The sequence below is a fragment of the Rhopalosiphum padi genome, chromosome 2, assembly GCF_020882245.1.
Source record: "Rhopalosiphum padi isolate XX-2018 chromosome 2, ASM2088224v1, whole genome shotgun sequence".
Taxonomy (NCBI): Eukaryota; Metazoa; Arthropoda; class Insecta; order Hemiptera; family Aphididae; genus Rhopalosiphum; species Rhopalosiphum padi.
The window spans coordinates 44,114,804-44,124,712 of NC_083598.1; the positions used below are offsets into that span (position 1 = coordinate 44,114,804).

The window sequence follows — 9,909 nt, forward strand, 5'->3', positions numbered from 1 at the left end:
CAAAAAAATTAAGTACTTTAGAATGTAAATAATTTAGACGTAATATTAGGTGATTCTATTAGTGGGATAGAGTTTATAGTCGTGACCCGAAGTAACTTCACTACTTTTAAGTAACCTTTATTAAAAATATTTTAGTATTTCATCCAAGTACTCAATGGCCAACATTTAAATATGAAATATCAAAGTTTAATAATCATAATTATAAATGTATAATCTATATTCATTACTTCTTACAATCTAAGGAGAGCGAAATTAACTTAATTAGTAAAAAATATAATTCATAGCTTCACAATAATACAATATAGTGCAATTACTGCAATTTATGCCTAAATGTTTTAATTAACTGATTAAAATAATTTTATTTTTTAAATTATTACCTTGTAATGACGCACCTACTCTGATTTTCGTATTGATTAAAAACCTCAATGAAATAAAAAAACTATAATTGACGGCAATGAACTTCAACCAATTGAATGACAAAAGGCTGTAATATATATAATACAGTATTATACAACATAACATTTTTCTAATAATTTATTCTATTAGTACTATTAGTAAAATATGAATGAAATAATACTGAAAAATTAATAAAGGTTAAAATAAGACAATAATATAGAACCTAATTTTTGATGTTACTGTGTAAGTTTTATTTAAAAACATTCAAAACTTAAAATGATTAAAATACAAACAAATTACAGTTATATTTAAAGTTAAAATGTTATGTAATACATTTTCAAGGTTAATAAGACATGCAAATCAATTTTTATTATTATCTACTTAGGTTTAAATAAAATATAAAAATTGAATTGTTTGCGGTTACACGATATACCTACTTATATCTGTCTAACTGCCTTGTTATGTTTTTTCATTTAAAAATTATTTTTAGTATTTTTAATTTGTACTTTTTTATTATCATTAAATGGTTATTAAAAACAAATAAAAATTATTTCGTTCTAATATAATACTCATATTTTTTAAATTGTTACTTGATGTATGAAATATATTATTTTTTCAATTGTACTTCTTTAAACATTAAATTTTTAATAAAATACTCAATTGTATAAAATAATGATGACCGTTTACCAAATTTATTAATACAAATATTATACGGTCGAATATCTCTTTCAAGTCCTAACTCCTATTCTATAGAAAACGTTGGAATGGCAATTCGACAGTAATTAATTTTTACCAGAAAAAATTGTAAATAACTTATTAATTATAACTTTATAAGTAAATAATGACGAAATAGAGAATAGTATATAATCGATTTGTGGTATTAATAACTTAAAATTAATAAAAATATTTTTAAAGATCATCATGTTCTTAGAAAATCTCAATAGAAATATTTAGGGAAAATTTTGAGTCGCTGTAGTAATTTCTTAATAATAGTACTGAATTCACAGACTATGTATTATATAGTATATACAGATGAGTTATTGAAAAAACATAAATAAAAATAATCACATTCATAGAAATAAAGTTCTATGTTAAGTCGACTAATTTCTTGTTGATATAGAGCCTACAAGTTGTTACCTTGTTAGTTTGGTAAAATAATAAATAGATGTATTAGTATGATCAATGGTATAAAATCAACAACTATCATTTTGATTATACGTATTGTCACTTCAACAACAAGGTTATGTAAAGTCCACAATAGATTTTATTAATATAACAAAATAATATTATTATAGTGGAAATACTTCTCGTCACCAATATTAATTATCCGTTTTATCGACAATTCATATAATATGTTGTGTTAACTAAATCCTCTAAGTCGATGATTGTATACAATTTTTAACCAAAACATGACAAAAAATACAAACAAAATAAATAAAAATAAACACATTATTTTAAAACCAATAAATTGGATCGTTCAGAATTTAAAATAAATTTTAAGCTGTTGAATTCGTTTGCTATTGTGCGTGTGCGAGTCTCATCAGCAGAAACAAAGAAACGATTGTCGTTAAAATAACAACGAAAAGAAAACACACGAACAATGAACATTCTTACAGATAAATTATTGTCATGTATATAATATTACTATTCCGTCAATGGGAATGTCGCGGGAGTAAATCTACTTTATATTTCGTACAAATTTCCCGATATTTCTGGTCTCCCATCTGTTCCGTACGACATCATAAAGAAATTTTATTTTCCCGCGAGTACACTCATTAGTTATATTACACAATGACGATTTACAAATGTGCGAGAGACCAGAAAATTGCAGATACAATATTGTATATTATGCCAATAGCTCGAACTGATCATTATAATGACAATGGAATCGGTTTGAGAGCGCGAACAGAAAAACACATTTTGAACAGTAGTCCACCGTAACCTAAATAATACGACCATACGTATAATGTGTTTGCATTTTTTAGAGGCATACCTAAAACGATACCTATAATACGGACTGTAAAAACGACTGCGATACGATATATTATTATTTCGATGATGCCCGAAGAGAAACCAGTATACCGACGGCGGCGGCGACAGCAGCGGTGTGTATATATAGCTGGATTACATAAGTGCATTACACCTGTGTACATATTATACCTACGATTAATGGTGAATATGATATGAATGATATTACCTACCTTTGACTTTTGAGACATTAATACATTGTAATATTACGTCAGAGATCTAAATCAAACAATGAAAACCATAAACGTATATATAGGTACTCCACGCCGGTCCGCCAGTTGTCGTGTTTTATAAAATAAAAACAGAAACTGCAGTTATTCATAATAATACATATCCGGTTAAACATATGGTTATTTATTAATTGAGGCAGTTTTAACATTTAATTGTTATAAAAAATCAAATATAGTCAGGTATTTTCATATTTTTTTACCGAGTTATATAAACCGTGGTTGTTAACTATAGTAAAATATATATACCATATGAGTAGATGACTTTAATGAGTCATTCGTATGCCTATTATTTTGTTTCTGTGACCTCCGAAAGTTGTGACCCCTTGTGGTGTAATTGAGTGACATTTCCTCGAACCTTTATCCTTAGTCTGCAGTCACAACATCTATAGTTCAAAAACAACCACTTCGGCCAGATATGTCGCTGTACAATCTTCACCACGGCAACGACAGCCTGTGCAACTCAGAGGCTATGGTGACAGTGCGAAGAACACCGTTAATCTCTCGCGGCTATTGCTGTGATGTGTAAAGGTATCTATGCATTAAATTCATAACGTGATTTTACGACAGCAGAGATGCTGGAGCAAACAGCGGAGCTGATCGTCCGGAGTTCCCGATCAATCCAACGCAATAGAAGCTCGTATAGCTTTTGCTTGGTTCATCGAAATCGACGATGACGGCTTACGCGACGCATACTCGTACGCCTTAATTCGACTTCAGCCAAAAACCTGAAAAACACGATGACGCCAATTAAAACAACGTTTCATCGTTTGTAATAATATTATTGTAAAGCTCGTGTGCTCTATGAACAATATTGGTGTATTTTACTTATTACTCAAGTATAAATAATATTATTATCGTCATTATACGCAACATTGTTACGCATTGTAAATACTATAGATTTGATTCATTCAACCAACTATAGAGTGGTTTTTTAACACATTTTCAGGTTAGTGTATAGTTACTGTGATGATATTATGCACGGATGACTGTGCAATGCGGATAACTATAAAAATTACTCCTTAACAATTTTAATGGTGATCATTGTTATATGCGAATCACCTAATTGTTCACATGGTTGACGTACCTATAGAAGCTATACCCATATAGAAACCGTGCATAAATGAAGAAAAAACAACTCGAAAATGGATCATCGGTTGTGTGTTGTGTCCAGCCAAAGAGTAAAATATAATGTTATCGTTTTCTATTTATACGCCAGGAGTGACTGAAAGTCGATTTTAAGCATTCTGGTGAAATGAAATCCTATTAAAGTGATCTAGGCTAAGTGAAAATCGGTATGGGACAAATCAAATAATCATTACAATTCGGTTATGCCTTCCCGTTGGGTTTTTGTCGCTAATGACGCTAATCGAACTTACCTGGCAGAGCAATCCACCCTAATGCCTTACTATACGTTATAATAACTATATACACTAAATATATAAACATTTCAAATCGTCCCTATACTTGTGCTAAACAGCTGAACTTTGACCATTTCTATATATAAAATGTAATTGCACGAGCAGCGTAATCTGTGACTAAAAAAAAAGTGTACGTAATTATAATTAGTGTACATAAGTGCTAATAAAAACTATATATAGGTAACATATTGTATGTTCGTAAAATATTGCTTGTTCGTTGTATACATATAAATTACGATCAAAATTAAAACTATTGTAGACGATAATAAAATTAAACATTATTTCCTTATATTAAAAAATGTACTACAGACATACGTCATAATTATCATACGGCAGTACCTATACAGAATTAAAGTATTCAGTATGTGTAGTGTATATTGCGCTACAAATAATAATGTTATCGACAAAAACGAGTATGAGATATAACATGCAATTGTATAACATGTATATTACACAGTTGAAAAGCTATACGTATGAGTAGGTCTGAAGTATTTAACGCAACATATAATATTGTATTACGCCGTAGTAGACTTTCGCTCGCGTTTTATAATATAATTATATACATTTATACCGTTAACGCACATCAACAGACTAGGCGTACTGCTGGACATCAATCTAATCTAACCCAAAACGGCTGTTACTCGCGAATCGACGCATACAGTGCAGTGATGGCTAGGATTTTATATCCGAGGAGAGAGTCACCGAACGCGTTTTACACGCTTAACGCCTCCTAGCTGCTGTGGGGCGGTCGTAAACATCTTATAGTTTATACATTATTTATTTTATACATATATACACACTTGAGTTTATTGCAAACGCATTTACTGCATATAGTGCGCGCCTTTACACACGGTGGGCGATCGGTCGAAAGGCGTCGTGAAAACCTCTTTTTTTTTAAATTTCTGTTTCCGCTGTATACGATTTTGACAAAGATAATCATCTCCAGGACTGTACGAATGTTGTGATTTTACATCGGCTAGATAAAAAAAAAAAATATAGACAAATTATTATTAATAAGTGCCTTTTAGGTGTATAAAAACGTTACGTGCAAACGTGTGTTTATGATATAATAAATACTTATAATATTTATAAACCATTTAATAATACTGTAGAAGAGTAGAACCTCATCAGTAATCCGGATTAAACAAAATAACCTAAAAATCGTAAATTATAAATTTAAGAAAATTGTATTAAATATAGCATTATGCAAGATATTATTTAATACAGCGTTAGACCTAATAAAATCATTATAAAGTATAGTGTAAATGTAATATATACAATAAAAATACGTAAACAGCATCTCTAAAAAAATGATATTCTTATTATTTTCAATTTTGTATCATTATAATTTTTAAGTGTTTTATTTTTATAGCATATAACAGACAATATTTCTTTATTTGATATTCAGAAGTAGAATATTTTTCTGCGAGTTTCAATAAACAATAAGTCTTAGGTGGAATACCAATTTAAATTATAAATACGCCGGTGGCACAAAAACGTCTTGTAAAATATTGGCTCCCTCATCTAAATTTCAAATACTTATATTGTATAACTAACCGCAACTATAATCATTTGAAATACGATTTTAAATTTTAAGTGGAGCAATGATGAATTAATTTGTGTAAAAATTGACTGTGGTTTATTCTGGTGTTTATTATCAACTAGGTATAGAATTGTAATGTTATATCATTTTTTTATGATGTTTTAATACGTGTAAGTGGAAAATACATTATAACTATAGGTATAAGTGTTACCAATTATACGAGTAAATTAATAATATTTTTATCTCACATTTATTGGCATTTTTTTTTTTTTGAGTTTATATGTCATTTTCCGCGCTTTTAAAGCATTTTTTTTTCTAGCAAACGTAAATTGCTGTATCAAATTTATTCTTGTGATAAAAACCAACATAATGTTAGAATTTTTCTATAGTGGTCAGATAGTGACATAGTGTTCAACGTATGTAGTAGATATGCAATAAACTCTGACTACGATTTCATATTATCTACAAATATTATTAAAGAGGCGATAAAAAATACCTCAATTCTAGTGCCATTGGCTTTTTAAAGTATTTTCTAAAAAAAATTACATAAGAACACATACAAATATACAATATTTTTTAGTAAAAAAAAATTATTATCTGGTAAAATCAATTAAAAATAAATATTTAATTGTGCCTATTACAAATAAATAAATTAATATCTTCAAAAATAGAAGTCGACGCTGCACTGTTGCATTAAAATTTATCTTAATTAATATTACATAAAAAAAAAATATCCGCAAAAACGCAGAAACTTTCGAGGTTAATGATTGATGATGTTCACTTTTAAAGAATCACTCTAAACGTTAAGTAAATCTTTCGACTGCATATACGAATGTATACATTCACATCACTCCCACCACATAAATCCTTGTCGGAACTGTGTACGGTGTATATTATATAAATTACGATATGCTCAGGTATGTATCTTTTCGTACATAATACTAATATATGAATATTGAATTTATCTACACCAGGCTTTACTATATATATATATATAAACATACAGGTCGATACGCGTGAGTTACTTACATAATAATATAATTTGCAAGCCAACAGAGTGGTAATACCGAAATACGGTCACTGACGGCGGTAAGTATCGTATATAATATAATAATATGACGTACCTACCTATAAACTACCTGCGTCTATATTATAGTCACCGTTAGAGAGTCTGTAAAATAGGCTCCCTATAGCTGTAGTCGCGGCGGCGTTAACGTTATTAAATTTATCACAATCAGTCGTCCCGTCGACTATGTCATACGAAAACATATAATGTCATAGAGTACGTGCATAGGTGCTTTTTACTCATAATACCTACCTCTTTATAATATCGACGAAAAAAATAACGCGCGACGTTTGAAAACGAATCGTGTAAAAAATTATAATAACAGGTATGTAAGTCAAGGTCGCGCGTTAAAAAAAACATTTTTTGGCAGCACCGGCGAAAATATATTATATACAATTCGCGCGCGCGAAGTGTGCGTGCTAATAGTTAGCTAGTGTTTGTGTGAGGTGTACGCACGCGAGACGAGTAGACGACACATATTATTATACACATAACATGACATGTCGATGTGAGGTTAACACGTGTAATATTTACTATTTAGGTGAACTACGTCACGGCCGCGCAATACCCGTGTTACAGCATTACGCGAACTATCGATATACGTACAATTAGTACATGTATATATATATATATACCTAGTATATTTCGTACCTTTATTGGCTACATATAACTTACCGTTCGTTTAACGATAGAGTAGTATTATTACGTATATGCTCACACTACACGTAAAAAATAACGTCGCAGAAATTAAACACACCTACAGTTGTAGCGGAGACGGACATTTTGCGATGATGGAGTTGTGTTCTTTTAAATGTTTGGCAACCGATCAGGTGCAATTAAATATGTGAATATAATACATGTGTGTGTGTGTGTGTGATGGGCTAAGAGGGCTTCGAGCACCGCCCCCTCCCCCTATTGAGAACATTAAAATATTAAATCGTTTTCAACTGTTTGGTGTTGAAAACTAGAAACGTAAAATACATATTAAAGTACAATATATTGATGATAATTTACTCAATTGACCATTAAATCACGTGCCTACATAAAATTAGATACATAATATATTGTAATTTGCAAAATATTATTATATAAATATATAATACATTTGATAATATTTATCGTTAATTGAAATCCAAACACTGAAAAATATTCAACTTCGAGTGTAGTCCTCCAATAACTTCAAGAATAATAATAAAAATTGTATTATTATATTTTAAAAAACGACATATATATATATATATATATATTTACGAAAGTAAATTTATTTTTCAAAAAGGTGCACAGACAGTTGGTACCATAAAGTAATTTATTACTCTATGTATTGTACCTACCTAATTTTCATTTACTCTATGTCTCTATGTCCGAGGGGGACTCTGCAATTGAAAAATCTTTGGTATGCATGTACAGTGTGTCTGCAGTGTACATGTACCTACAATTTACAAGCACACGATTTAATTCAATAATAATTGTATTTCTCATTTTTCTCAATGCCGTTCGAATAATTTATGTATAAATTAAAAAACATAAAAAACCCATACAAAAATGGCGACGCTCTATCAACACAGCCCGTATAATAGTAGATATTGTCACCATCACAAAAGTTAGAATCGGCCACACACATTTCACTCCTTCTTCCTGATCAATCTTTATGAACAACCAACCTGCCACAACGAACGAAGCATCTTAAACCACCCCTCCAACATCGAAGAAGCACTTGGAGAGACCAACATTGATGCAATCTTCAATTTTTTCAACACCATCAAGCTAAAAATAGTTAAAATAGTTTTAACGTTAAAAATGTGTATGTTTTTGCCGTTTTTGGTTTTCATTATGAAAAATCAAGAGTGGATAAACTTATAATAATTACACCTGACTTATCGTGACATATTTTATAACATTTATAACATGTTTAGTGATGTTCCGTCTATCCTCGTGTACCTACAGTGTTTGACGTTAATAAGCATAAATTATTACAGAAAAGCCACGATTGTTTTATGGGTGATATAATAGTATATGATTCAGTTTCTCCGAACTAAAATAGTAAATATAAAAATGTTTGTTTACACGGTTTTTTTTTTAAGTTATTTTTTTAGAAATCCGAGATAACTAATATATACGATGAGTCACATATTCCAGTATATTATGGTCAAGAAAAAGATGGTATGTCTCGTAACTCGATAACTCGGTTAAAAATACAAAACATATAATACTTACCACAAGACATTCTAATGAAGAAATGGTATCTGCAGACCTGCACTGACCAGTATTGGCGCATTGCACACCTATCACGTCACATTATACACAAAAACGCAAAATTGTTGGTGTTGCAGTTTTGTCGAGTATAACATACAAGAGTCAAAAAGTATTATAAATTATACCGTACAAAAATTAAATTAAATAAATATGATATAATAATTTATGCATTTATTCAGTTATACTTAAAGTTAATAATAATTATTAAATTCGTTTTACAAAAAAAAACAACATGCCAAGTCTATAAGTTTTGATTACCTATTTATATCTGTTTTTTTTTTATTTAATTGTTCCCGTAACACGCGACTACATGGCAAAGTCGAGTATACAAACTACAATTATTATAAATCATAATACACACCTAACTAAGGCTATTCTTGCGTTTATGTTAATTTTATATTTTTATTTTCATTTATTTCAAAAAAATTATGAGCCCACTGATCATAATCATTTGAGGGACGTACAAAGACTTACCTAACCATGTTTTTATATTAATATCACGAAAATTATTTACGTATACATAGTACTATAGTACATACATTTAATAAAAAACGAAAAATTTTTTAGAATATTTAATAGTAAAATACAGAACAATAAACAAATTTAATTAATTTAAATTATAACTGCAGCATTAAATTATTAATACTATAATATAATATGATTAATATCAGCATTGAGTCCATACTGTTTAGCCTTTTTGTTACGCCTATCATAAACTTACCGAGTTTTTCATTTCAAAGTTTAATGGGGAACACAAATATTCAATATATCCGAAGATCTGAAATTTGCACACGCTGCAAGTCCATCTCACATAAATATATATAATACACACAGCATATATATTTATATAATTTATAAATAAGTAATAAGTATACGAAAATTACTATTGAAAATAAACTGTACGATGTGTTTTTCTATTTGATCGTTCTCTGAAAATATGTTTTTATTTTTAATATTAAGAGTATTTGTTGACAT

General features: G+C 29.4%; 1 long non-coding RNA gene across 1 annotated transcript; it reads right to left on the reverse strand.

Moving 5' to 3' along the window:
- Positions 1-1,580: 1,580 nt before the first annotated feature.
- On the reverse strand, positions 1,581-7,106 carry LOC132921040 (uncharacterized). The gene is made up of 4 exons (XR_009660821.1): positions 6,744-7,106; positions 4,873-5,048; positions 2,598-3,379; positions 1,581-2,539 (listed from the first exon to the last, which is right to left on the reverse strand). It is a non-coding gene; the product is annotated as an uncharacterized LOC132921040 (long non-coding RNA).
- Positions 7,107-9,909: the final 2,803 nt, after the last annotated feature.